This window comes from Pleurodeles waltl, chromosome 5 (assembly GCF_031143425.1).
Source record: "Pleurodeles waltl isolate 20211129_DDA chromosome 5, aPleWal1.hap1.20221129, whole genome shotgun sequence".
Classification (NCBI taxonomy): domain Eukaryota; kingdom Metazoa; phylum Chordata; class Amphibia; order Caudata; family Salamandridae; genus Pleurodeles; species Pleurodeles waltl.
Genome location: NC_090444.1, coordinates 215,143,855 through 215,167,987, shown reverse-complemented (window position 1 = coordinate 215,167,987; position 24,133 = coordinate 215,143,855). Strand labels below are relative to the sequence as shown.

Below are 24,133 nucleotides of genomic sequence, written 5' to 3'. Positions count from 1 at the left end.
GTTCAGTCAGCTGAAGGACTGTGGCCTTGAGTTCCTGCTGCACCGGTGTGACCTCCACTAGCCCTGTCTCTGCTTCCTGGACCCTGTCCGCCAATTTCTGGTGATCTGCCCTGAGTAAGCTCACCTCCACCGACACCTGACCGATGTCCCGTTGGAGTGTAGTCCTGGTGTCCTCTATGGCCCCCAAAATCTTGTCTAGTGTGGCCCGTAGGGGCAGCGGTATACAGTCTGCCAAGCCTCCCCTGTCAGGTCGTCCACAAGCCTGCAGGCTTACGCTTTGCTTCTAGTCCGACTCCTGGAGGTCATCCGTTTGCTGGAGTAGTATGCTAATGACCCCCACTCTATCGCAGCAATGTTCCGGACCCAGAGTCCCTCCAGACGCTCTCCCTGAGCCGATGCAGGTGGTGGCCAGGTCAGTAGTGTCCTCCTACGCTCTCCTGGGTCCCCAGGTTTCAGCCACCATCTCACCCTTCCATTCAGGGGGTCAACGCAGGCGATACAAGGGCCAGGCCCCTTGTCAGGTGCCCAGTAGGTCCCGGTACTTACCAAGGTTCATTCACCAGTTCTCTATCGCTGCTGCTTCTCCGTGTGGGTGCCCGGTACACACCAGCTCCCCACCTCTGGGTGTGCGCCACTCCCCGGGCGCCACCCTCCGCTATCCGTTAGGGCCCGCCGGCGCCAAGCTGTACTATCAATTTACCCACTCAGTCCGGGCCACTGCCGTCCCTCACCTCGGCTTTCCACAGGAAGGGTGCCGCACTCCCAAGCAGTGCGCCCCCCAGTGCACAGGGCCCCAGTCGCTGCACACCTTGTTCTCCGGTTTGGATCACTCGTGCCTCGTCCCCAGCCACAGGAACTCCTCACCTGCTGCTGCCGCAGGCTCGGGCCCTCTCCATCTGCTGGCTACGCCCCTACTAGCATGGGCCGTCCGGGCCTCTGCCGACACCCACCTCCTGTGCGTATTGTTCTCTGCGGGGCTCAGTGTTCCCCCAGTAGTCTGGAACTCCAGCTGCCACACCGCCGCTTGTCAGGCTTCCTGGGATCACCTCTCCTGCTGCCCGCCGCCGGGTTGGGTTTTCCCCCCTGACGGCCGCGCCTCGACAGTCTCCGTTGGCTCCCCTTGCACCGCGGTCCACTCCCGGCTCGCAACCGAGGGGCTTTAAGCGGCCCCAGGTGTCTGCTCAAGGGGCCCCCATCGCCATCCTTTCGTTTTAGTCCACCTCCAGTTCCCGGTGGGTCGGGGATTTAAAGGATTAATGCTGGACCCAGACGGAGCCGCGATTTTACACGTCCACCATCTTGGCCATCCAGGCCATGCCCCCTGGACAAATATGTCATTCCATTAATTATCTGAGATCATTTTACCCAGATCCGCTTCCTAGTAACTCTGACTGCGTGATTGTGCACCTTTTAGTGGATTTACTAACATTTGATAAAGGTCTGAAATGAGCCGTTCAACCTTGATCTTAGAGCAGGTCCATTTCTAGGACTGCATGAGATGCCAAGAAACTAGCACCTTACAGGAAACATCACTTACAACGCAGTGAATGCAACTAAATGCATTTACCACGATGCATCTGCAATGCATATGCGTTTACCACGCATATCCCTTTACCACACATGACTTTACAACTAATTTCATTGTAAAGGCATGAATGGTAAAGATGCATGCGTGGTAAAGGTTTTAAAGGTAAGTACAGGTAAGTATTACGTGGGTTGGAGATATATATATATATATATATATATGAGAGAGTTTAGGGTGGGTAACACTAATTATTGGTAATTGCATTTTTAGGTTTTAGGGTGGGTTTGGGTTTTGAGGTAGTAGTGGCATTTTTAGGTTTTAGGGTGGGTTTGGGTTTTTGGGGTGGTAAGGGCATTTTTAGGTTTTAATGTGGGTATGGGATTTTGGGTGGTAAGGGCATGTTTAGGTTTTAATGTGGGTATGGGATTTTGGGTGGTAAGGGCATTTTTAGGTTTTTAGGTGGGCATGGGTTTGGGGGGGTAAGGTTATCTTTAGGTTGTAGGGTGGGTATGGCTTTTGGAGTGGTGAGGTTGTTTTTAGGTTTTAGGGTGGGTATGGGTTTTGGGGTGGAAAGGTCATTTTTAGGGTAGGTAGGGTTTTTTGGGTGGAAAGGTGTGTTTGTCTATATAACTATAAATATATATTTATATATATATATATATATATATATATACACTTATATATTATTATATATATATATATATATATATATATATATATATATATATATATATATATATATATATATATATATATATATATAAATAAAATGTATGTTATACTTACCTTTACTTTTTACCATGCATATGCCTTTACCAACTATCCCTTTACTACGAAATTTTTGTGGTAAAGACATGTGTGGTAAAAACATATGCCTGGTAAAAACATTTCATGGTAAGTGCATGTGTGGTAATGACCATGCGTTGTACTCACTGCGTTGTAAAGGCATGCGTTGTAAGTGCATGAGTTGTTCTATCATACATCCACAGCTTACTGGATGACTGCAGCACCCAATTGCTAATCTGATAATACAGAAAATGCTCAGTTACAAGGATGTCATAGATTCTGTGTCTTAAAAGATCTAAGGCCATTATCATCACACAATTGCCGTAGCCCAACTACGCCCTTAATTTTCCACAGCTTGAAGCAGCATCTGACATCAAGCAGTGATGAGCAACCAGGTTTTCAAAGAATCAAGACCAACAATGATGGGAATGTGGATAGTTCCAGTTTACCCAAAACTGTGGACCAAACTGCAATAGTTGTTATAGTGATAAGCGATCAGTATATTCCTATCCCACAATGGGCTTTCTCCAACCAGGAAGCCTTCCAAATAGGCAAGCTTGGTACTGTGAGATTGAGAAAGCACTACTGCTTCTGCTACTGTTCTCTCATCTTCTCTACAGTATAGCACAATTGATCAGCCAGATGACACTGGACAGCTCCTGTGAAATATATTGCCCCCTGCCTCAAAGTCCCCTTGCAGTCGATCTTCAAAATAGCTTTTAAGACTTATGACCATTTAATCAGTATAAAATTTACAAAAAGTCTACGAAATTTCTTAAGGGAGATCCCTGGCACTGGGCAGGCAGGGTCAGGATCAAGAATAAATTTAGCTGAGCTTTTTAAAAAGTTTCTTTGTGGCAGCTCAACTGTGAAAAGGTCAGGTTACACAAACCTTTAGTGATTCTGTTAGAAGGCATTGGCACTGGCAGGGCCAGGCCTTAGGTATTAATAATGTTAGTTGCTATTGTATATAAACATAACTTCAGTGTTGTACCTATATTTACCAGGGGGCAAGGCAGGACCAATAGAGCTGACTGTCTGTCATAGTTGCCTATGTTATCAACAGATTGACGCAATGGCAACAAAATATGTGGCTGGAGTTGCAGTACATGCTTAGTGAACATGAAAGTTGTCTCAACACAACAGAAGAGCCATTAGCTATAGAGGAAGACTATATATTTACTTTTGTTGACTGTGTCATTAGGTCTTGAAACATCCAAAGAATGTTACCTGAGCCCCAAGTCTAGTTCCTTTAAGAACGTATTTGATCTAAGAGTAAAGTACACAACCAAGGGACTGAGCGTAGTATCGATCTTTATTCATAAAACATAAGCTTCATTGCTGGAGGCACTTATATTCCTAACTCTTCCACACTTTTTTTGAGTACATGAAACTTGGGTGCAAGTACACCTGCTGACACCTGTCCGGCGTATGTTTATGGGACAGAAGCTACCAAGTGACCTTGTGTCATGATTGATACCTGTTGCCCCTAAGTTTTTTTGTCAACAGCATGTTATGGTCTGAAACCTGTAGTTTTGCTTGTACCATAGTTAAGCATTGGTTGGAAGATCCAAACACACACAGCTGGCTAAGAAGCCAGGGCCAGCGGAAACTGTCATATATGATGTGGGCTACTATGGACCACACATGGGAAAAAGTGGACTGTCAACTTAGCTTACTTCTTTGTAATGTACGCCAAGAAGCCATGGTTTAAAATACAGAACTGCATTCTTATTTGAGCTCGCTTATTCGTACCCAGAAAGGTAACATAAAAAGTTCAGCAAATGAGCAAACATGCCTTAAAAGAAATAAATTCATAGCAGCTACTGTTATAAGGCCTAGTCGGACAACCCAAAGCCACAGTATCCTAAAGTCAAAAGCATAAATAATGCACGAGATGTACCAAGATAATGGTCTCATAAAGTGGTCGCAAAATGTGCAGTAAGGGCCAGATATATGAAGAAACCACTTTGCGAATCGCTAATGGCGATTTTTAAGAAATCGCTATTTCTGATTCGCAAAATGGTATGTATCTTATTTGCGATTCGATAATAGCGATTTCTTAAAAATCGCAAATGCTATTACCGAATCGCAAATAGCGATTCTGAGCCCATTCGCACCTATGGGCCTGGCCCATAACTGCGATTTTTTTGCATTTCCCAAACTGCGAATTCCTAACTGGAATTCGCAATTTAGGAAATGCAAAACCCCAGGGTGCTGCACCCCAAAAAATATTTGAGGACATGTAAGGCGCACACATGCCAAAGGGGCATGTGTGCGTTACATGTCAATTTAAAAAATGCATTTTAATGCATTTTTAAGATTTGCACATGCCGATTCCTCAATGCCCAATTCGTATTAAGGAAAAGCTTGATACATGTGCTTAAGAAATCGCAACTAAGGATTCCTTATTTGCGATTTCTTATTTAGAGAATCGCAGTTTGCAATTCTCTAGATGGCCTCGCAATTTTAAGGAATCTCTATTTTAGCGATTCCTTAAAATTGCATAGCAAATGCCTTTCATACATAATGAAAGGCATTTTTGCATTCGCACCGTTTGCGACGCTTGATACATCTAGCCCTAACTTCTTGCACCAGTACCTGACTGTGTGAAGCGACCTATCTACTATTAGGGCTTTTGGCAAAATCATCATTCGCAAGGGGTCGCAAAATGACCTGCTTAATTAGTAATAATTAAGCAGGTCACAATTTGTGATCTCTAGCCAAAAAACCGGGATGGTGGCCTGTGTTTCTATTTCCAAAATGAAAACTTTTTTTTTTTTTTTTAAAGCAGTTAGTCTTCCTTAAAGGAACCAGTGCTGCTTTAAAAAAAACATAAATGTTTTCTGTTGGCAAAAACATCAGGGACACAGGCAGAGATCCTGTGTTCTACCGGATTCTCCCCATGAGGCTACCACCACGAGTCCTAAAGGGGGAGAGGGCCCCTTTTAATAGTCGGGAATTCTTTTCCAACTTGTAAAATGTGTTTTCTACATTGGAAACAAGCATTTTGCAGGGCATCGTTCGAAAGTTTTCGAATCACAGGGTCTGCAATAGCAACATTGCCTACCACATCTGGCCCTAAATTCGGTTATCTGCTCCGGCAGCACTTGTGGTTTTTACACCATTGTTAGGCACAGACACTCAGCAGACGAGCGTGGATATTTAAACAACTCGTCTGTAAGTATACATCGAAAACAGATAATACCTGAATTCAAGTTTGTACAAATAGAACATTTCTTGTTCTGCTGTCTGTTAATTATTCATCCAGTTAACATATTATTGAACTATTTCGTTCAGTATGCTGTTTAGTAGCAGAACTGAGCCGTGGCTCTGAAATATATTCCTGAAACAAAGTAAATCATGCATTTAACCGTACCTATGAAAACACTGCAGCAGCCGGACTTCCGGCTCACACTGGGCACGTGCACCGAGGCCTATCAGTGGAGTGCAGACATTCCACATACCAGGCGCCGCATGAACGTCAGGGCAGCCGCTGGCAAAGCAGGTGGGGCTCGCTCCCTCCACTACATTCACACACAGGCTCCCTCGCAGGGACCGCCTCTGTCAGCACCGAGTGTACCCACAGGAGGCTCCAGACGGGCAGGCTGGCAAATGCGTCTTCCACAAACAATCGCCAACTGGGGCGAGTAAACAGGAAAAATCATTCGACCTACCAGCCAGTGCTTAATTTGTGCTTATTGTTTCCGGTGCTGAGCACCGGCACTTGTTTTTGCGGGCCGGGACTTATTCTTCTGCCTCAAGCATTTGTTGCGCGCTCTTGAAGCAAAAGACTCATATGGGAAAGACCGAGGAAGAGAAAAGCGAAAAAACGTCACAAAGTTAGAAAGCTGCAAGAGTGAGCTGGAGCGACAGGGAGTGCCTGTAAGTAAATTAAAGAGGGCCGAGATGGCTTCAGGATTAGCCTTCCTCCGCATGGTGTTGACTGACCTGGAGCCAATATTTCAGGAAGAAAAGCTGCAATCCGAGTGCAGATGGGAACTCGATGTTTGGAAGTCAGAGAGTGAATTTGGTATGTGTGACATCTGCAACGGCCGAGCAGCTTTGAGGCATTCAGGCAAGCCAGAAAGAAGTCCCACACTCTTTGCTCCCTGCTGTTTACTCTTCAAATATTTCCTATGACGCCTTCTTTTGTGACTTGCTCTCGTACGACAGGAACCATCAGGTTGGGCTACTCCATGTAAATCCAATTCCTTCAGGTTCTCGATAGCCTTTGAGTTTGCCTATAACATGGGCATTTTTAATAATGTTTGGTTTCTAAGTTTAATTACTTCCTAAGTGGTAGCTGAAGTTGAGATGTAGCTCGGGTCCTTCGCTAATTTCCCTTCTCTCTTGCTTCAGGGGAATTAGAATGACAGTTACTACGAAGACACCTACTTTTACAGTTGTTCCATCATTATGTCCATGAGGGAGTACTTCTAGTTGCAGCTGATGGAGGGCAATGAAGTAAGCAGTTCATGTAATATTCACCTCCTTGTATTTAATAAAATCTAGATTCCCCTTCCCCACCTATGGATATTCTCAGTAACTATACAGCACCAATATAAATTGTCCAGGGAAGGGAAGCCCACCAAGGGATTGATTAGTCTACACAAGCGCATGGCTAGAGGCGTCTACCTTTTCTGCGTGGTCACCCCAGATTTTTCTCCTGTTGCTGAACCCTCTATTTATGCTGGTTTTAGAACTCTGCACACTTTACCCCTGCTAACCAGGGGTCAAGTGCTTCTGCTCCACCCTTCAACATGATGGAATTGCTAGACTCTTAATTGGCATATTTAACTTAACTATAAGTACGTAAAGTAGAATTTATTAATCGCATGTATGCCATACAGTTTCTTGGAGGTAAGAGTAGAGTTGAAACTGCTGTATACCTAGCACAGGTATTACAACAATTAATAAGGTTGCCTAAACAGCCAAATCATTAAGTCAAAAAGGGCAGTGTGATAACGTAAAAAAGGAAACAGAGTTTCAGATTATTGGGGCTTGTACAGAAAAACTACAACTGCCCATCCATTTCCTGCAATATTCTGGAATGGTCAATAAGTTGAAGGATGAAGAGCGAAGCTCCTGAGCAGGAATGTAGTTCCTAATTCTTATAATTAGAAATTGAGGGCTGTTGCCAAGAAAGGCCTTAAAGATGATACAGCATGCTTGACATTAAATTATTTGATCCATCGGTAGCCAATGGAGATCCTTTATCAGGGGAGAAGCATGAAAACGTCAAGGCTGTTCGGAGGTTGGTCTAGTGCCTGATGCTTCTGAACAATCTATAATCTATATAATGGAGTTCTTGAAATGCCAATATAGAGAGAGCTGGCAGAGTTGAGCCACAACATGAATAAGGCTATGACTACGGGGATTAAGGCATCTTGTTGAGGAACCTAGATACCTTCGCCCATTTCTGACAGCCAGTAAGAGGGATTCTATAGGTCGACTTTATTATTCAAAATCACAATTTCTTTTTTTTCAGCATTGAGTTTTAAATAATTGCTGCCCATCCATTCCCAGATAAAACCGATGACTGAACGTTTTCCTGAGAGACAGAAGAACCATCAAATCTAAATAATAATTGAGAGTCATCAGCGTAATTGCATGTCCTGCAATTCATTTCCGCTAGTGCCTGGATGAGGAGTCTGATATGCATGTTAAATAGGTTGGGTGATAAGGAGGACCCCTGGGGAGCCCAACACTCCAGCAGTAGAGCACTGGCCTTGATGGGACCCAGGTGGACAGACTGGGTGCAGTCCTTCAGGTAAATTGTAATCTATTCAGAAGCAATACCGCTTAAGCCGACAGCCTCCACACTGTCAACCTACAATGTTTGGTCAACTGGGTCAAAGGCTGCCGAAAGATCTAACAAAACTAAAGCAGATATGAGACCTTTATCAAAGTCACTGCACATGTCATCTAATACAGACAACACTACTGAGTCAGTGCAGTGTGCAGGACGAAAGCCAGCCTGACATAGATCTAAGAATTGGGAGGCTCCGGGATGACAGCAAAGTACCTCCGCCACATGACCCCCCAATGGTTTAGCAGGAAATAGCAGCAGGGAAATGGGACAGTAATTATTTAGGAGTAAAGGATTTTCACCTTGTTATTATTGGATCAAAATTACTACTGCCTCCTTAAATTAACTTGGTACCCTTTCTTGTAATAAGGAGATATTTAATAGAAATGGAATGGGTCCCAGAACTTCAGGGAGAATTTGTTTTTACAAACTTTTGGGGACATGGGTCATTCGGTGAACCAGACTTCACCTTAGCCGTCAGCCGGGAAAGACATTCTTCATAACGAAGAGGAAAAGTAGAAAGAGTAAGCAAGTTCCTATCTGAGGAAGGTAATCAAATTGCCTTTGATCAATTTTATTTATCAAAAAAATAAGTATTCAGCAAGCTACAAAATCCATCAGGAGTAATCGTTAGAGACAATCTATCTGGCTTGGAAAGCTCTGCCAAAATGTGAAAGATGTTCATTTGTTTAATAGCGGACTGCAGTATTTTATTAGTAAAGAAAAAAGTCTTAGTATGTAATTACAGTCCTTTTTATTTTACCATACCTTTGTTAAAAACGACCCTATTTTAAGACGAGTAGTATGCCTCATTTGTGTTCCAATTGGCAGAGGTTTAATTTAGAAGCTTTTAATTCATAAGAGCATCATTGAGTAGACTTAATCCGTCTAGTAGTTTTATAGCTAGTCAAAGGGCTGTGTTTGTCACTGGCTGTAAGCAGCCATTGATTAACATCCTTTTCTGCTAAGTGATCACCCTCGCTTAGATAAGGTGCAGAGTCAAGTAGGGTCTCCAGAAAGTTTTCCTTGTCCATGTTATCCATTGCTAATCTGTTATCTTGTTGTTGCTAGTATATGGTACAAAGTGTACTCAAGGCCTGTAAGTTAATTGCCATTAGAGGACTGCAGCACCTATTGTACCAACCACTACAGTGGCAGTGTAAAACATGACTTCAAGTCTAGTATTGCAGCCAGACTGTAGCAGTGTAAAAACTAAAATTCCACCTGTCAAAATAAACCAATTTAGCAGATCAAAACCTCCCTTTTAAACCATATATACCACAAGGTAGGGTACATTGTATTTAAAAGTAGGACATGCAAAAATTTAATGTTAATATGTTTTGCAGTGACGAGCACCCAAAAGCAATTTTCACTGTTGCGAGCCTCTCTGGCCCATAGAGAAATCCAGAGTGCAGATTAAAATTCTAATACTGAATCTCAGGAATGGTAATACCTAGAAAAACTATTAAAGAAGTCTCTGAGTGCCTCCCCTCAGGTTCTGGGGGATTTAGAAATGTATTTTTGTGGTGGATTGGGACCTAGAGGGCAAAGCCAGAAGTCAATATCTTTGACAAGGATGAACCTGGTTCATCTATCCAACCCGCACTCCATCATGGTCAGCGTCAAATTGCACTTATGCCCCGGTCTACTGTGGCCACTTGACTACCATGGACACTTTGTGCTTCTTGGTGCTACTCCTACTTAAAACTTTAAAAATTCATATCTCTGGCTCCACTGCCTGTTTTATTTTCTCTGTAATGTCAGTTTGTTTATTTAATTTTACCCTATTTTTCTAATTTGGTTTGGGATTTTTAATATTTTGCACCTTGACTTAATCCCTGTTTTGGTACTGCTTAAATACTTTACAAATTGCCCTAAACTAAGCCTAAGCCTGCTAAGCCTGTCTTTTTGTGTGCCATGGCTACCAGGGGGCAGAGCTCAGATTAATTTGGAGACTTTGAGGGTTCACCCTGACAAAGGTAGTGAAGTCAGAGTGACAAAGGTTGTGATTATTCCTTGAGGTGGGTAGTAACCAACCCCAAATAATAAGCATGTTTCTCACAAGTGATAGTAGCCTTTTCTATCAAAAAGGATGAATTGACCAAACCAGCCCATTTATCACTACGTAGGACTCCCCACTCTATAATTCTGCACACCAATATTTGAATGTAAAAAGCCAACAGGGGACAAACTAAGGTCAACCCTTCACTCACCATCATGGTCTACAGAATTATACGAGAATGGTGGAACTAGTAACAATAGGGTAATGTACTAAAAGGTGAATTATAGGGAGATTATCATGGACGTAAGTGCGTTTTTCCTCTGTGTTCTGCATCGAGAACACCCTATACCCTGAAACCATTCCTTGCATGGACGTTAGACTAGTTCCAGACTCAAGACTCCACCACCAGTGTTAGTACAAGTCCCAAGTAACATCTCAGCTGGCTAGAGACTACTTTGGACCAAGAGTGAGGGACCGGGCAGCAGTTGACTGTGGCCAGATATCACCACCCATAGCCAGCGCCGTTACTTGTGCTTGCGTGATACAAGTTCTGGTGCAGATTATATCTCCTACTGAGGAAACCAATGCAGTCCAGTGGGTGTAAGAAGCAGTGACCTCAGCGCCTCAGGCAACAAACTTGTATAATGCCGGCCTTTAAATACGGACAGTGGGTAAAGGATATGCTTGCTGCTGAAAGCACAACAGAGAACAAAAGGGAGAACAATCAACAGACTTCACCAGGCCCTCACCAGGAAGATATGAGTGATATTTCTATTACAAATATCACCCTGGAATACCTGCAACACTTCCTGTTTGAGGTTAATTTAGAAATTGGTACAATTAGGGAAGACTTCAAAACCTGCCACCATTTAAGCAGGAATAGATCAGAGGACCAACAAACTGCACTGCACTACGCACACACAGGAGAAGAGGTTGAGGCAACAAAAAGATGCTTCAACCAACATACTGACAAATAGTGTCCCTGGGGACATCTAATCAACAGATACGCTTTTTAGACAATAGGCTGTAACTGTGCAGCTACCTGGCAGCTTTAAACCTAAGCAGAAGAAAGAATTTCAGAGCAATTACAGGCTTTCTTCATGAGAGAGGCTGGACCTACCAGTGAAGCTACCCATGCTACCTCTTCCATGAGAGGGAAAGCAGCAGGATGTATGCTCCCCTGAAAAGGCATTAAAGATCTTGAGCCTCAAAATAATGAATGACTGAGAAACTCTGGGGAGCAACCCACAGGCAGCAAAGGGCAGACACACTACCTTGCGTAGGGTGTGCTGAGGAAGGACAAACTGACAGCCATCTTTTACAGATATTACAGATGCAAGGGCAGAGGTGGTTCAGCATGTGAAAGATCATAGCTGCCTTCTGCTATCATGACTTGAGGGAGTTTAACACTTGTCTAGGTAGTAGGAAATAGGCCACAGAGGGGAGATGGAGGGCTGTTCCAAGGAAGGTTACCCTATGTTGCTGGAGAGGGACAAGTGGTGTTTGTGGCTTGTTGCATTTCATGGATTGGTTGTAAAGAGTTTGGACTGAGCAGAAACGTCTCTCACGGGAATCTGGCACAAAAAACAATGGTCTTCTTTGGTGTAGGAGGCTGCCTCGGTTTATGGTGTGGCATCCTATACTGAGTCCAGGCAACCCTTTGTGATAGTGCATAGGCGTCCAGATAGCAAAAGCTCTCTAGGGGTAGCTGACGTGAGTAGCTGAAGCTTATCCAGGAGGAATGTAAAGCACCTGCAATACCACAGTAGTCAGACAGTAACTCGCTCACAAAAAAGAACCACACAAAGTTTGCAAAAATAAAGAAAACGTATTACTGCACTACTACTAGACTAGCACTGGTATATCTCCTTTCGGAGATATATACACACAATATATACACAAATAACCAACAGAAATGGAACAAAATATACAGGGCCCTATGGGAGGGCAAACAATATACTAAGAAAGTGAAATGTAAAATAGTGAACCCAACCAAGGTAAGTGTAGTAGTTAGCTAGGGGCAGATAGAAACACCAGAGGTAAGTATGGTAAGTGTCCCCAGTGACCAGGTGCAATATAGTTACCCACCCAGTCGTTCCATAGGCTAACACAGGGACTAGTGGTTGGAGTTCGTGGGATTCAGGACCCTTTACAGTGGACCCCTAGGAAACCAGTAGACAAGAGGAAAGATGTAGAGTGCCCCTACCCTAGGATACTCAGAAGACAGGAGTACCTACACCAGGGACTCGGATGCAGTGGAGAGAAGGGACTCTCTCTTAAGTCAGTGGAAGCCTTGGATTATCCAGCTGCTGTCACAGCCCGTGGACCTGTCCGGTGGAACCCAGGGACGGATTCTGGACATGGAGGACCTTAAAAGAAAGAGGACAGAGTCCAGCCCCCTTCGATGTGCCCAGGTGGTGCAGGTGGCAATGCCGATTGCAGAAGGGTCAGTGACCAGCCAGGTCACCAACAAACACTTGCAAATGCAGGCAGAATCTGAAGAAGTATTTGCAAAGTTTTGGGGACCAACAAGGTCCAGGAGACTCTACCCAGGAGGGTGAGTCAGGGCTGGCTCTCAGCACGTAGGATGGCCAGCAGAAGTCGATGGAGCCCCTACGAATGACCCACAGGTAATGGACACAGGGAGCCACAAGGAGGCCTTAGCAGCACAACAAAACAGAAGTCGCACGTCACAGGATGGCAGAACAGGGATTGATATGCGAGTTGCAGAGTGATGGAGCTGGGGATTCTTGATGCCTGAAGGTCTCCTGGAGGAAGATTCAACAAGCCTTGGCAAATGCAACAGTCACGGTGCACAGGGGTTCCAGTTCAGTGGCAGAACAGGGGTCCACAGTCTCCCAAGTTGGTTAGAAGACAAGCAGGACCCAGAGGAAGACCCAGAGGAAGCCACAGACTTACCACCTGTGAAGTAGAGCCTTTCGATCTTCGTGGAAAAGCAAACCCCCACCAGCCGGTCGACCTTCTCTTGAGGTGCCTGCAGTTGCAAAGAGGTGACTCCTTTACTTGAAGGGAGATTCCTTTGTGCTTCCAGGTGCAGACAGAGTCCTTGTGACCCTGGAGGATACAAAGTCTTGGATGTTGCTGAATTCTTGCAGGATCTGGAGAAAGAATGTTGCAATGGGAGCCTTCCCACCAGAAGCAGACATGTTTCGGTTAGAAAGCAGACCAACAGTGGTTCCAGAGGCCAGGAGCAGAAGATGTCTTGCAGTGAGTTCTTTGGAGAGTCTTGCTCGACGAATATGAGGACCCACCCACAGGGGAGCCCTTAAGTAACCCTAAAAGGGGGTTGGTCACTTTCTGAAGTGACCCACCTATCACTTGTCATCCACCTGGCCTGAACAGTCAGATGCTCTCAGGGGCCTCTGCCCATCTTGCTTCCAAGATGTCAGAATCAAGGGGCCACCTTGCAGAGTCCCTAGGGGAGGTGCTGGACAGGGAGATGGTCACTCCCCGGTCCTTTGTGTAGTTTTGCGTCAGAGCCGGAACTGGGGGTTCCTGAACTGGTGCAAACCGGATTATGCAAGGAGGGCACTAAATGTGCCCTTCAAAGCAGTCTGATGGTGCTCAGAGGCCATCCCACCCCAGCCCTTAGACACATAATACTCAAGGGAAGGTGTGTCACTCCTCTCCCTTGCAGACAATCCTTTGTTCTGCCGCTCCGGCCTGAGCCAGGCTCACCAGCAGGAGGGCAGAACAGCCTCTGGGGTCAGCAGCAGCGTGGGCTAGCAGCTAGACCCTAAAAGTCTGCACAGGCAGAACTGGGGGATCCTCTAAATGAACCCCCAGAGTACATGGTATCATGCAACTAACACTGGAATTGGTGTAGTTGCATGATTCCAACATGTATGATAGCAAACATGGCTAGGTTCAGAGACACAGTTTGCCTGGGCTCCCACGGGTCGCACAATATATGCTGCAGCTCATGGGAGACCACTTGTGTACCAATGCCCTGGGTACCTACGTGCCACTTGGGTGCACCAGTATGCAGATTGTGGGTGTAAAAAGTTACCAAGCAACCAAATTAAGGGTAGAGAGCACTGGCACTGGAGCCCTGGTTAGAATGATCCCAGTCCACTACAGTCCAAGACATACTGACACCATGCAAAAAAAGTGTGGGGGGGGTACTACAACCAGAACCCAGCTTACTACACTGGGCTTCTGCAATACCCCTGGAGGGTGACCCATCCCAGTTGGGTCTACGCAGTGCTTGATGGTAAAGTGCCATGAGTTATGCTGAAGGTTTTTAGCCTCAAATGTAGCCAGCTGAGGTACCCTGGCAAAGAGGTTAACAGTCCTGGACCACCTTAGAGAACTGAAGGGGACATTGGTCTATTTCAGGAGGCCCATCTAATCAAAAGTGAATGGGTTCCAAGTGGTTTCCATATCAGTTCTTTTCCTCATGGCCACACAAGAAACTGGAGGCAGCATTAGTTTGAGCTAATCACTTCCGAGAGAAAGTGATACCAGACAAAGCTGATAGAGCCCTGACTGTGATCTTATCAGTGGGTCTGCAGACACTAAAAGTAACATCTTGATACGTCCCTAATATGAAGAAGGACTTGTACATAAAATTGCTATCTCCAACATCTTTATGAGAGTAAGGGATGAAGTGATGACAGGTGGAAATCTGAACACATTCATTGATGGGTCTGTGGACTGTAACACCCAGAGACTGGGTGGGTTTGGGGCAACAATGTATCTATTCAGTGGCTGGATGACTTCAATGGGACGCCCTAGATCAGTGGTTCCCAACCTTTTGACTTCTGTGGACCCCCATTTTATCAATACTGGAGCCCGGGGACCCCCACACGAATCATTATTGGAACACGGGGACCCCCAAGGAGTGATTACTGATAGCTGGGACCTAATATTATTACATTTTTTAAGCAGCCGCGGACCCCCTGAGGAGGCTTTGCGGACCCCCAGGGGTCCCCGGCCCACAGGTTGGGAACCACTGCCCTAGATATATGGAAAACAGAACATGCGGTGTTATGGAGAATGTCAATAAGAGAGAAGGCCTACTCACGATAATGCAAGCATCAGCAGAAAGAAGTGTGGAAATGTACATGATAAAGGAAAAGCACATGCCTAGGCTGTTTGCAATACCAGAATAGAGACCAAGAATCGTGTGGGGAGCTGGAGGGAAGCCAGACACAACTTCTAGTAGACAGAGGAATACAATTAGTCAACACAGCACAAATGGAAAGTCACAGCATGCACCACAGCCACGCAGTGCAACAACACTTCTCTGAGAAAATATGTAGCTAAAAGTAGACACACAGGAACAAGATAAGCAAGTGGCTAGACATTGCAGAACAGTAGACGCATAGGGAGGACAGCAATGATATGCTTCATTGCACAAAGCAATAAAGGACACAAGTGGTTCAGAGTATGTGAAAATGTATCAATAACGTGTGCTTGAGTCACATTCTGCGAGTGTGGTTAGTCTATTGTTTCCTGCTGAAATTATTAGATAACAATGTGCTTGAGCAAGCGCTTGATTTAATATGCTAACGAGATTAATATCATAATGCGCTTTTGGGAGTATATAAGACTCTGCCTGTTATGTTGCAGTTTGAATTCAGTTTCAGTTCCACACAGATGTCTGAACTCCCAGCTGTATTTTGATAAAAACCTATACTATATTGCCCACAGAAGTCGTGTTGTCTTTTCATTTCTCCGACAGCATTTGGTATAGCAATCCAGGAGCCCACCTCATCTTCCAGGACTGCAGACGAGGGAGACACTGCCTAACTGAATATAGTACTGCACAGATAAATCAGATAAGCAGACACTGTACTTTAAAACTAACGTCTGCCAATTCAAAGCAGGCGGGCGAGGTTCCTGGAGGTTGCTATCCAAAGGGCGAGGAAAGGTCAGACTTTGTACCTTAAAATTCCATTTGCATTATTCTTTGGAAATTATAATATGGAAGGAAGCAGAAATGTATGCATGATTTATGGGTTTTTTAATATACAACGATATGTCTAGAGAAATTAAATGAGGTGATTCCCAAGATAGACCAGAAGACTAGATAGTGTGAACCCCCTTTAAAAAAGAAGGGAGGAATAACAGGCAGTAGTGTATTACCCATGGGAGAGCTCCTGGAAAGGACATTCCTTCGAGGAGTGGTCAACAGATAGCCTAGTTAGATCTGCAGGGCTAGAGTAGAGGTAATGAGACGGACCGGGTAACGGGTGTGAAGTCTGACGTGATAAAGAGACTGTCACTTGATCAGCGCAAGCAGGCCTTACTCAGAATAAGTCAGACGCCCAGCTCCCAAATTCCAAGATTTAAGATATCTGAAAGGCGTCTTTAATGAAGAGCGACCGAGGCTGTGGCATCAGTTGAAGAGTCTGATGTTTAGGTAAAGGAACAACCAGATGGTTGGTGTCAATGGACTCTGCCTTGATCTTTGGATGCGAACCCGAAAATCGCAGTGGTTGCAAGTAGATATCGCTCCATGAATAAGGAGGATGACACAAAGAGTACAGTATTTCATAATTAGAAGGGGCAAAACAGAGAAGTTGCAGGGTTCCCTGCCAGTTGTCATACAGCCAGATATAAGCGAGGAAGAAACAAAGCAAGATCTTTGCAATATTTTTGATATTCCAATAGAAACCCCTACAGTGTCCTGGAAGTGGGGAAACATTATTTAAGATAAAAACATGGGGAATTAAAATTAGACATCCCAAGACAAGTTTAAAGTTTAATAATAATTCACTGTGGCAGATAACAGATGATATTAAATTAAAATGAATATTTCAATGGGCCCATGGACAACCCTAGTGTCCATGTAACACCTCTCGGTTTGTAATAATACGTATTAGAGGCCCTCCTTGATGCATTTCTCACAGACATTCACAACTCAGGAGTTTAAAATATGAGTGGGAGACCACATCCCTGAGCATAGCAAATAGTTATTTATATTCATGATAATTTTGTAACATGTATTGCATCAGGCAACAATCCACTCAGGCCTCCCATAAATGCACCTGCCTCAGATATAACCATAGAAGAAGTGTTACATATACTAGCAATAAGTATGGCTGATGTTCACGCATTTGGTCTCACGACAATATATGTGAAGTCAGGTAACACTGCATGAGATCAACACGCGGTTATCACTGCCATAGGTTAGCGATGTTCATAAAGATAAATATATCCGTAAAGGAGACGAGGTCCAAAAGGGGCATAAGACAGTGGTCAAACACACAGGGGATTAAGAGCAGCACCTCGACTACCCACAGGAAACATACATCCTCAAGGGACCCTGGAGACTCCTTTAGACATGATAAAAACCTTCCCTTCAGACAAGAAGGATACAAAAGTACTGTAAACAATAGTACAAATATACCAAGGACCACACTCAGCCATGGCCAAAGGAATGGACGTTTGATGAAGACATAACTGAACGTACATTCGCTCTAACTATAAAAGAAAGAAAAGATAGAAAAGCGAAGCCACCCTGTCAATATGGCAGGTACACAAAAAACAAAAACAAACGTGAAACCAACAGCACTTGAAGAGGAAATGACACAGCCCTCCAGAGAAGCCTTCAGGGAGGCCCTGCCTTATGGTCTTTACCCCATTCTGCCAGGTGTTGGGTACCAGGATCCGGTTGGTGTTGCGCCTAAAGAAGAGAGAAAATTCACAGGGAAAACGAGGCAACTTTAGACTCTACCCCTACAACTCCTCAGTAGGGTCCAGAAGTGGACCCAAGAGACAGTCTTATAAATGAATGATCATGATGATGGTGATAATGTTGAAGATAAGAATATTTGTAGAGTGCATGAATGCCCGGGGGCGGCTGGGTGCTGAAAGTGCACAAGGAAAGGAGATGCCCACTATGTCCTGAATAACCAAGTTTTAAATAATTTCTTAAATACCAAAACAGAAAGCGCCGATTACGTGTCTGGCAGTAGACTGTTCCAATTCTCAGCAGTACACCTATGAAAACTCCTGCTCCCCCCTCACAAGAACCTTTTAAAGGAGGGGACAACTAGGTTGTTTGCAGAGCTAGACCACATAGCTCTGTTGGGTACATAGTGTTTAACGCTGTTATTCCAGACCCTGACCATAAAGTGCTTTAAATGCAATACTAACAGCTTTAAAACAATTTGTTGTTTAATGGGAAGCCAGTGTAACCAACTTAAAGCTTGTGTGGCATAGTGATATCTGGGCATATTCAGGAGCATCTGTGCTGCTGAATTTTGCAGAACCTGGAGTTAATTCAGACTAGAAAGTATAAGTGCGGTCACAACCATTTTTAAATAGGCTGGAGGAATACATTTAGCAATTTTCTTTATGATTCTCAGCGTTTATTAGGAAACAGAGGTCTGAACAAATGTAATCTTTAAAAGTTAGTTTTTCATCCACTACGGCACCTACATTTTTTACCTTTTTGATGGGCGGGCGGAGCGGCCCTAGCTACAGAGGCCAGGACGGGGACCAGAAGGAGACATTGTTGCAGAATAGAATAACCTCAGTATTTAAAGAGTTTAGCTTAAGGCAATTTCCGTCCACCCATTTGCCAACGCACTCATGCAGGACTGAAAGGACTCCCCTCTATTCTGGCTTCTGTCGAATAGTGACACAACTAACTGTTTTCAGGATACGATACTAAAGACAGGTCGAAGCAATTAATCAGGCTAGCCAGAGGGGTAATGTATAAATTAAATAGGGTCGGGCTTCATGATGATCGCTGAGGGACACGACAAGGCAGTTTAAATGGTTCAGAGGTAAATTCATTAAGGGAAACTGAATACGATCAGAAAGAAAGGAGCACAGCAGTGCCAAGGCAGCATCCTTAATTCTGACCCTCAGTAAGCGGTCGAACAGTAAAGTATGATTGGCTGTATTGAAAGGGGCAGACAAATCAAGCAAAATAAGGGCTGTACTTCCACCCTTATCTAATGTAATCCTGATTTCCTCTGTAGTCACCATAAACACCATCTCTGTGTTATGGCCGGCTCTAAATCCAAATTTGGTGTTATCCAGCAGCTGGTTGTTATCTATGAAGGAGGTGACTTGGGAAGTCATGGCCTTCACTAGCAGCTTAGCTGGAGTCCAGTATATAGGCCGATAGCCGTTGGGGTCTGCTGGACTTAGGGTAGTTTTTTTTCAGTAGAGGAAGAATGGATGCCTCTTTCGGTTGTTTAGGGAAAATACCAGAAGTGAATATGGCATTTAAGATCTTAGTCAAGTGGTTGGCAATAATATCAGGAGCTTTCTGGACACTGAATGAAGGGCAAGGATCCAGTGGGGATCTGGATTTAGTGGACAGAATGGCCTGTTTCACTTGTTCCACTTTAGGATGACAGAATTCACCAAAAGAGGATTTTCTAGTGGGAGCAGATGCAAAAGCCTCGCTCCTTGTACATATAGAATTGTTTGCAGGAAAGCTGTTGAAAATATTCTCCACTTTCTTCTAGAAGAAAGTGGCAAGTGAATTGCAAAAGGCCTGGCTACAATCCGTGGCCTTGCCTGTGGGTGTAGCCAAGAGTTTGAGGTCAGTTTGAAAAAGCTCTCTATTGGAGTTAGTGACAGATTCAATTTGTTCAGTGAACTATTTCGATTTCACTTTTAATAGCAGGTCTTTATATTCTGCAATACAGTGCTTGTATTTGTCTCTCTCCTTCAAGTCATACCCCTTCCTCCATCTCCTCTCCTGCCTCTGACAATTTTGTTTGGCGGCCTTTAGTTCGTTATTAAACTAAGGCACTGATGGTTTGCTTCTTTGGCGAGTGCTTGTTTAGGAGGTGAAAGGATACTGACTGCACATCTCAACCAATTAGAGTAGTTCAAGGATAACTGAACCATATCATTTGGCCACTCTAATTGCGACTTCATTAGAAGTCAGTTAAAATCCGACTCCTGAATTTTATTGTGGATCTGAAGACCAATGTCTTGAGAAGAGTTTTGCGCACGGGTTAGTGGCGGGAAGTTCAATTTCCAAGGTCACCGCTCTGTTCAGTCCACACCAGCTGTAGAGTTGATGGACCAGAGATAAAAAGAGTATTAGTAAAAATATCATCACGGGTATGCCCCGCCACATGGGTGGGAGTATCTACCATCTGGGTAAATCCAAATCAGGACATAGCATCAATTAAATTATCAGAGCCGTAGTCCGCCTGATTATCTAGATGATAGTTAAAATCATCAAGTAAGTTGAAATCGTATTTGACAGAGAAGGATTCGAAGAGGAGATTGATAGCTTGAACAAAGGTAGATCTGGTCCCAGGAGGGCTATTGAAAGATAGGGTTTTAATTAGTTCAATGTTGCAACAACAAGCTTAAAACTCCTCTAAGGATGCTGGAGAAAAGATAGCAGCATACAAGTCACAATATACCACTACTAGGCCTCCTCCTTTCCTAGATGGTCTATCCAAGCAGTAGATGGTATAGACTAGTGGCACAAATGTGGCCAAGTCTGGTTCAACCGAAGGATTTCCGCCCAGGATTCCGTTACAAATACTATGTCAAACTGATGTGTGTCCAAGAATTCGGCAAATTAAAAAATGTGCTTTACCAGCGACCTGGCGATTGTGCGATCAGTGCCCAAGTTGTTTTGGAGCCAACACTCTCCTTAGCTGTATTTGGCAAAGCTTGGGGGTCAGTCACTCATCTACATATTAAATAAAGAAAGCTGTAAGCTAAATAATTGACAAGAAAACTGGCTGCAGCCAGAAACAAGGCATGGGCTTAACATGGGGCAAACAGAGGCCTTACCTGAAATGTTGAGGGCCAGGAGATCATAACTGGAGTAACTCAAACATTTTGTAAACTGGGAGGCAAAATGACCAGAAGGACGGGTGCTAGGCACAGTCCCGGCACAGATGGGCGCAGATGGTCTTGCCTTTGTGGTGCCTTCATGCTGTGAGTATCAATAAGTAGCCCGTCATAGAGAAGGGTGTGTCCCAAACACTGCGCTTGCAGCTCGAAGAGTTTGAAATCAGGTAGGGCAGAAAGAATGTCTACCTTGGGCCCAGCAATCCCTCTCTCTGGCCTCAGGCTCCCCTGAGGTAAGAGCGTATTGGTAACTAAAGATTTAAGGCAAATCAAAGGGGAGAGCAATAACACATGAAATTATTTAAAAGGGACTGAGCCCTGTACAAGATGGTGCCCACAGAGAATGGAGCCAAGCCCCTCCGAAATGACACAAACGTGTCTAGAAGGAACATAAAATGGGCAGAACAAACCCTGCAGTGCCGTGAAACAGGCAGAATGATCCAGAAGCCCTGCCCTCCTTCGAGGACAAAAAACTATGGGACATGTTGTTCTTAGGCTGGGGGATACTTCTTCAGAGACTTTGAGAGAGGCAGCTGAGGAATGGATAGGAGAAGAAGGAAGACTGGATAGGGATATAGAGACACTACAATATAATATAATGAACCCCTGAATTAATTACAAGATGTAGCGGGAGTAGAGGAAGAAGGGGAGTGGGAAGAAAGGCCTAAGAGGTGCAGATGAACAGGAAACTAATCAGAGACCATATCATTTCTGCCCGTATCCTACGCAGGGGTTACTAATGGCAGCGAGAGACACCTCAGACATGAGGAGGAAGTCAATTCCAAAAAAAAGCAGACCAGATTTAACACCTATAGAGATAATAGAACAAAAGGTGGGTAGTTATTATTGCCAACCCTTCTCTGATGAATTGGCAAGTTGGACTAAAAAGGAGGGGAGAAAGCCATGGCCCTGACAAGGGTCTTTTCAACCCTTTGACTTAGCAATTGCCGGGGTTTGTATAAAGCAGGGACTGGGATTACTCCTATAGACAAGAGTGAATCGCGGTCTGGGAGCAGTATGCTATAGACATACCAACAGAAGTGATCCCACGTAATAGACCAGGAAATCCTCGACCAATAACTCAGATACCCCTAATCTTCAAGGGGGGACAAGTACCCCCATACGTGCCATGGCCACAAATGGATAAAGAGAATATAAAGAGGGCTCTACCCCCGCTGGCAGAGGGAGTGGGAAAAATGGATAGAATGCTTCGAAAAACATACAGCCATAGACAGCCTCGCCTTGGGCAATGATAAAAGATTGCTAAAATCTCTGGTGGGAGATGAAGTAAATACCATTTTTACCAGAGCAGGGTTCCTTCAAACAACATTGATAAATATACAGTTTGATGGGTCATCCTTCAACAATGTCCGTCAATATGTCTGGAATGCACTTCGGAGGACATACCCAGACAACCAGACATTGGAGTCCTTATGGCAGAGAGCATAAACCTACAGACGATATTGCAAAATTTATCACCAGAATGAAAGAACGATAGGTACAGGAATTAGGATGTAACTGGGAAAACACTGGAAGGATTGCAATATTATTTTATAATGTATTGAAACGGGGCCTGTCCACAGATATCCAAGCAAGCCTGAACGGAGTAGTGTGAATAGAGGCTAAACCGTGGCCAGAAATACAAGTCCATATAATACATTATTTCAAGCGAAAACAAGAGAAGACTAAGGAGAGATCAGAACAGGCAGAGAGGGCAGAGAGGGCCACAGCTAAGTTGGTGCAGCAGAAACATAAAAAAGCAAATATAGAAGGGGCACTTTTGACAGCATCACAAATGGCTGTTGCAAGCACCAGGAGGGTAGCCAGCAAGTAACATGGGAAAGGGACGAGGACGTTTTTCGGAAGGTCAAGGGCTAGGGCAGGGAACAAGACAAGGAGGAAATAGGGTAGGACAACAGTGTTGGAACATTTTCCAAGGGAATGTAGATCAAAAAAAGAACAATGAGCAAGCGCAAGAATGGATCACCCCGCAGAGGCAGATGAGGTCGCAACAGATGCAATGGGCTCCCCAACAACAAGTACTACAGGGACCCCTGCAAGTCCCTCAGGTTCAGTGGACTGCATAACAGGGGCCAATACCACAGAATTTACCCTAAGCTGTCAGAACTACTACAGGAGGATCAATACAGGTCCGAATGGAAGGATTAACTTACAAGGAGGCAATCCCTTATATGCAGAACCCCAAATGTCCGGAAGGACACTAAACTCAATGAACGAGCCCACAGACAACCACTATGTGTTTAATACTATCGGAAACCCACAGGTCAGGTGAGGAGTCCATTGTTACAGTAGCCATAGAAGGTCACCCCTATAGTTTTCTAATCAATACTGGGGCCACAAAATCATGTATAAGGGGAGGAACACTACCACTTTCTCACAAGTCAAAGGACAAACAGGGGTTTTCTGGGGCTATCAGGAGGGTTCTTTTTATTGGATCAATGAGCATAACTGTAGAAGACACACAAATTGAAGGAATACTGTTATATGCCTCAGAGGCATGGTTAACCTTCTAAAAAGAGACCTTATGAGTAAGTTGAATATGACCATCTCCTTTTTGGAGATGGGCCTGTGGATCCTACAGAAGAACCAGATTTTATATTTGAAATATCAGTCCTTGAAATAAGGCCAAGTTATGCCCTGTTGATAGGATTTGAAAGGAGAATGTGGGTGTTATAGATCCAGGGGGCAAATTGAGTGACATATCAGATGAAGAAATGTTTGATGACAGCCCACCAACTGAGCCAGTGGTATTTGAAATGGAGATTACCATAAGAGTACAGTTGCAATACAGGATGGTGCCAAAACACACACATGACAGTACAATAAGAGAAAAGGATTTGGCAGTGCTACCTGAGGGTCTGTGGACAAAGGGGGCACATGACGTGGGCCAGATTAAAGGTTCCGAGCCTATGAAAATAACACTGAAACCCGTGGCAATACTGCCCGGGGTATGCCAATATATCCTTGTCCAAAGAAGCAAAAGAAGGCATTTTTCCCACAATACAGGGGTTACTTGAGCAGGGAGTAATATATGGGAGAACATCACCCTGTAACACCTTGTTTTTCAAATAAAGAAAGCTAAGGAGGGGGGTGGTGGGGGGGGCTTGGAGGATGATACTAGATTTCCGCCCCCCGAACGATATAGTAATACCAGAGTTTCTGGTGGTACCAGACC

At 44.4% G+C, this 24,133-nt stretch overlaps 1 protein-coding gene across 3 annotated transcripts in view; it reads right to left on the bottom strand.

Moving 5' to 3' along the window:
- The window catches only part of PACC1 (proton activated chloride channel 1), a 166,417-nt gene that overhangs the window by 80,081 nt on the left and 62,203 nt on the right, over positions 1-24,133 (bottom strand). Inside the window, exon 1 of one of the 3 annotated variants that reach the window (XM_069233926.1) lies at positions 2,459-2,466. The exons of the other annotated variants lie outside the window; for them this stretch is intronic. The gene's annotated coding sequence lies outside the window, so the exon portion shown is untranslated. Of the gene's footprint in view, positions 1-2,458; positions 2,467-24,133 lie in introns of those variants that run through there. 3 annotated transcript variants of the gene reach the window in all.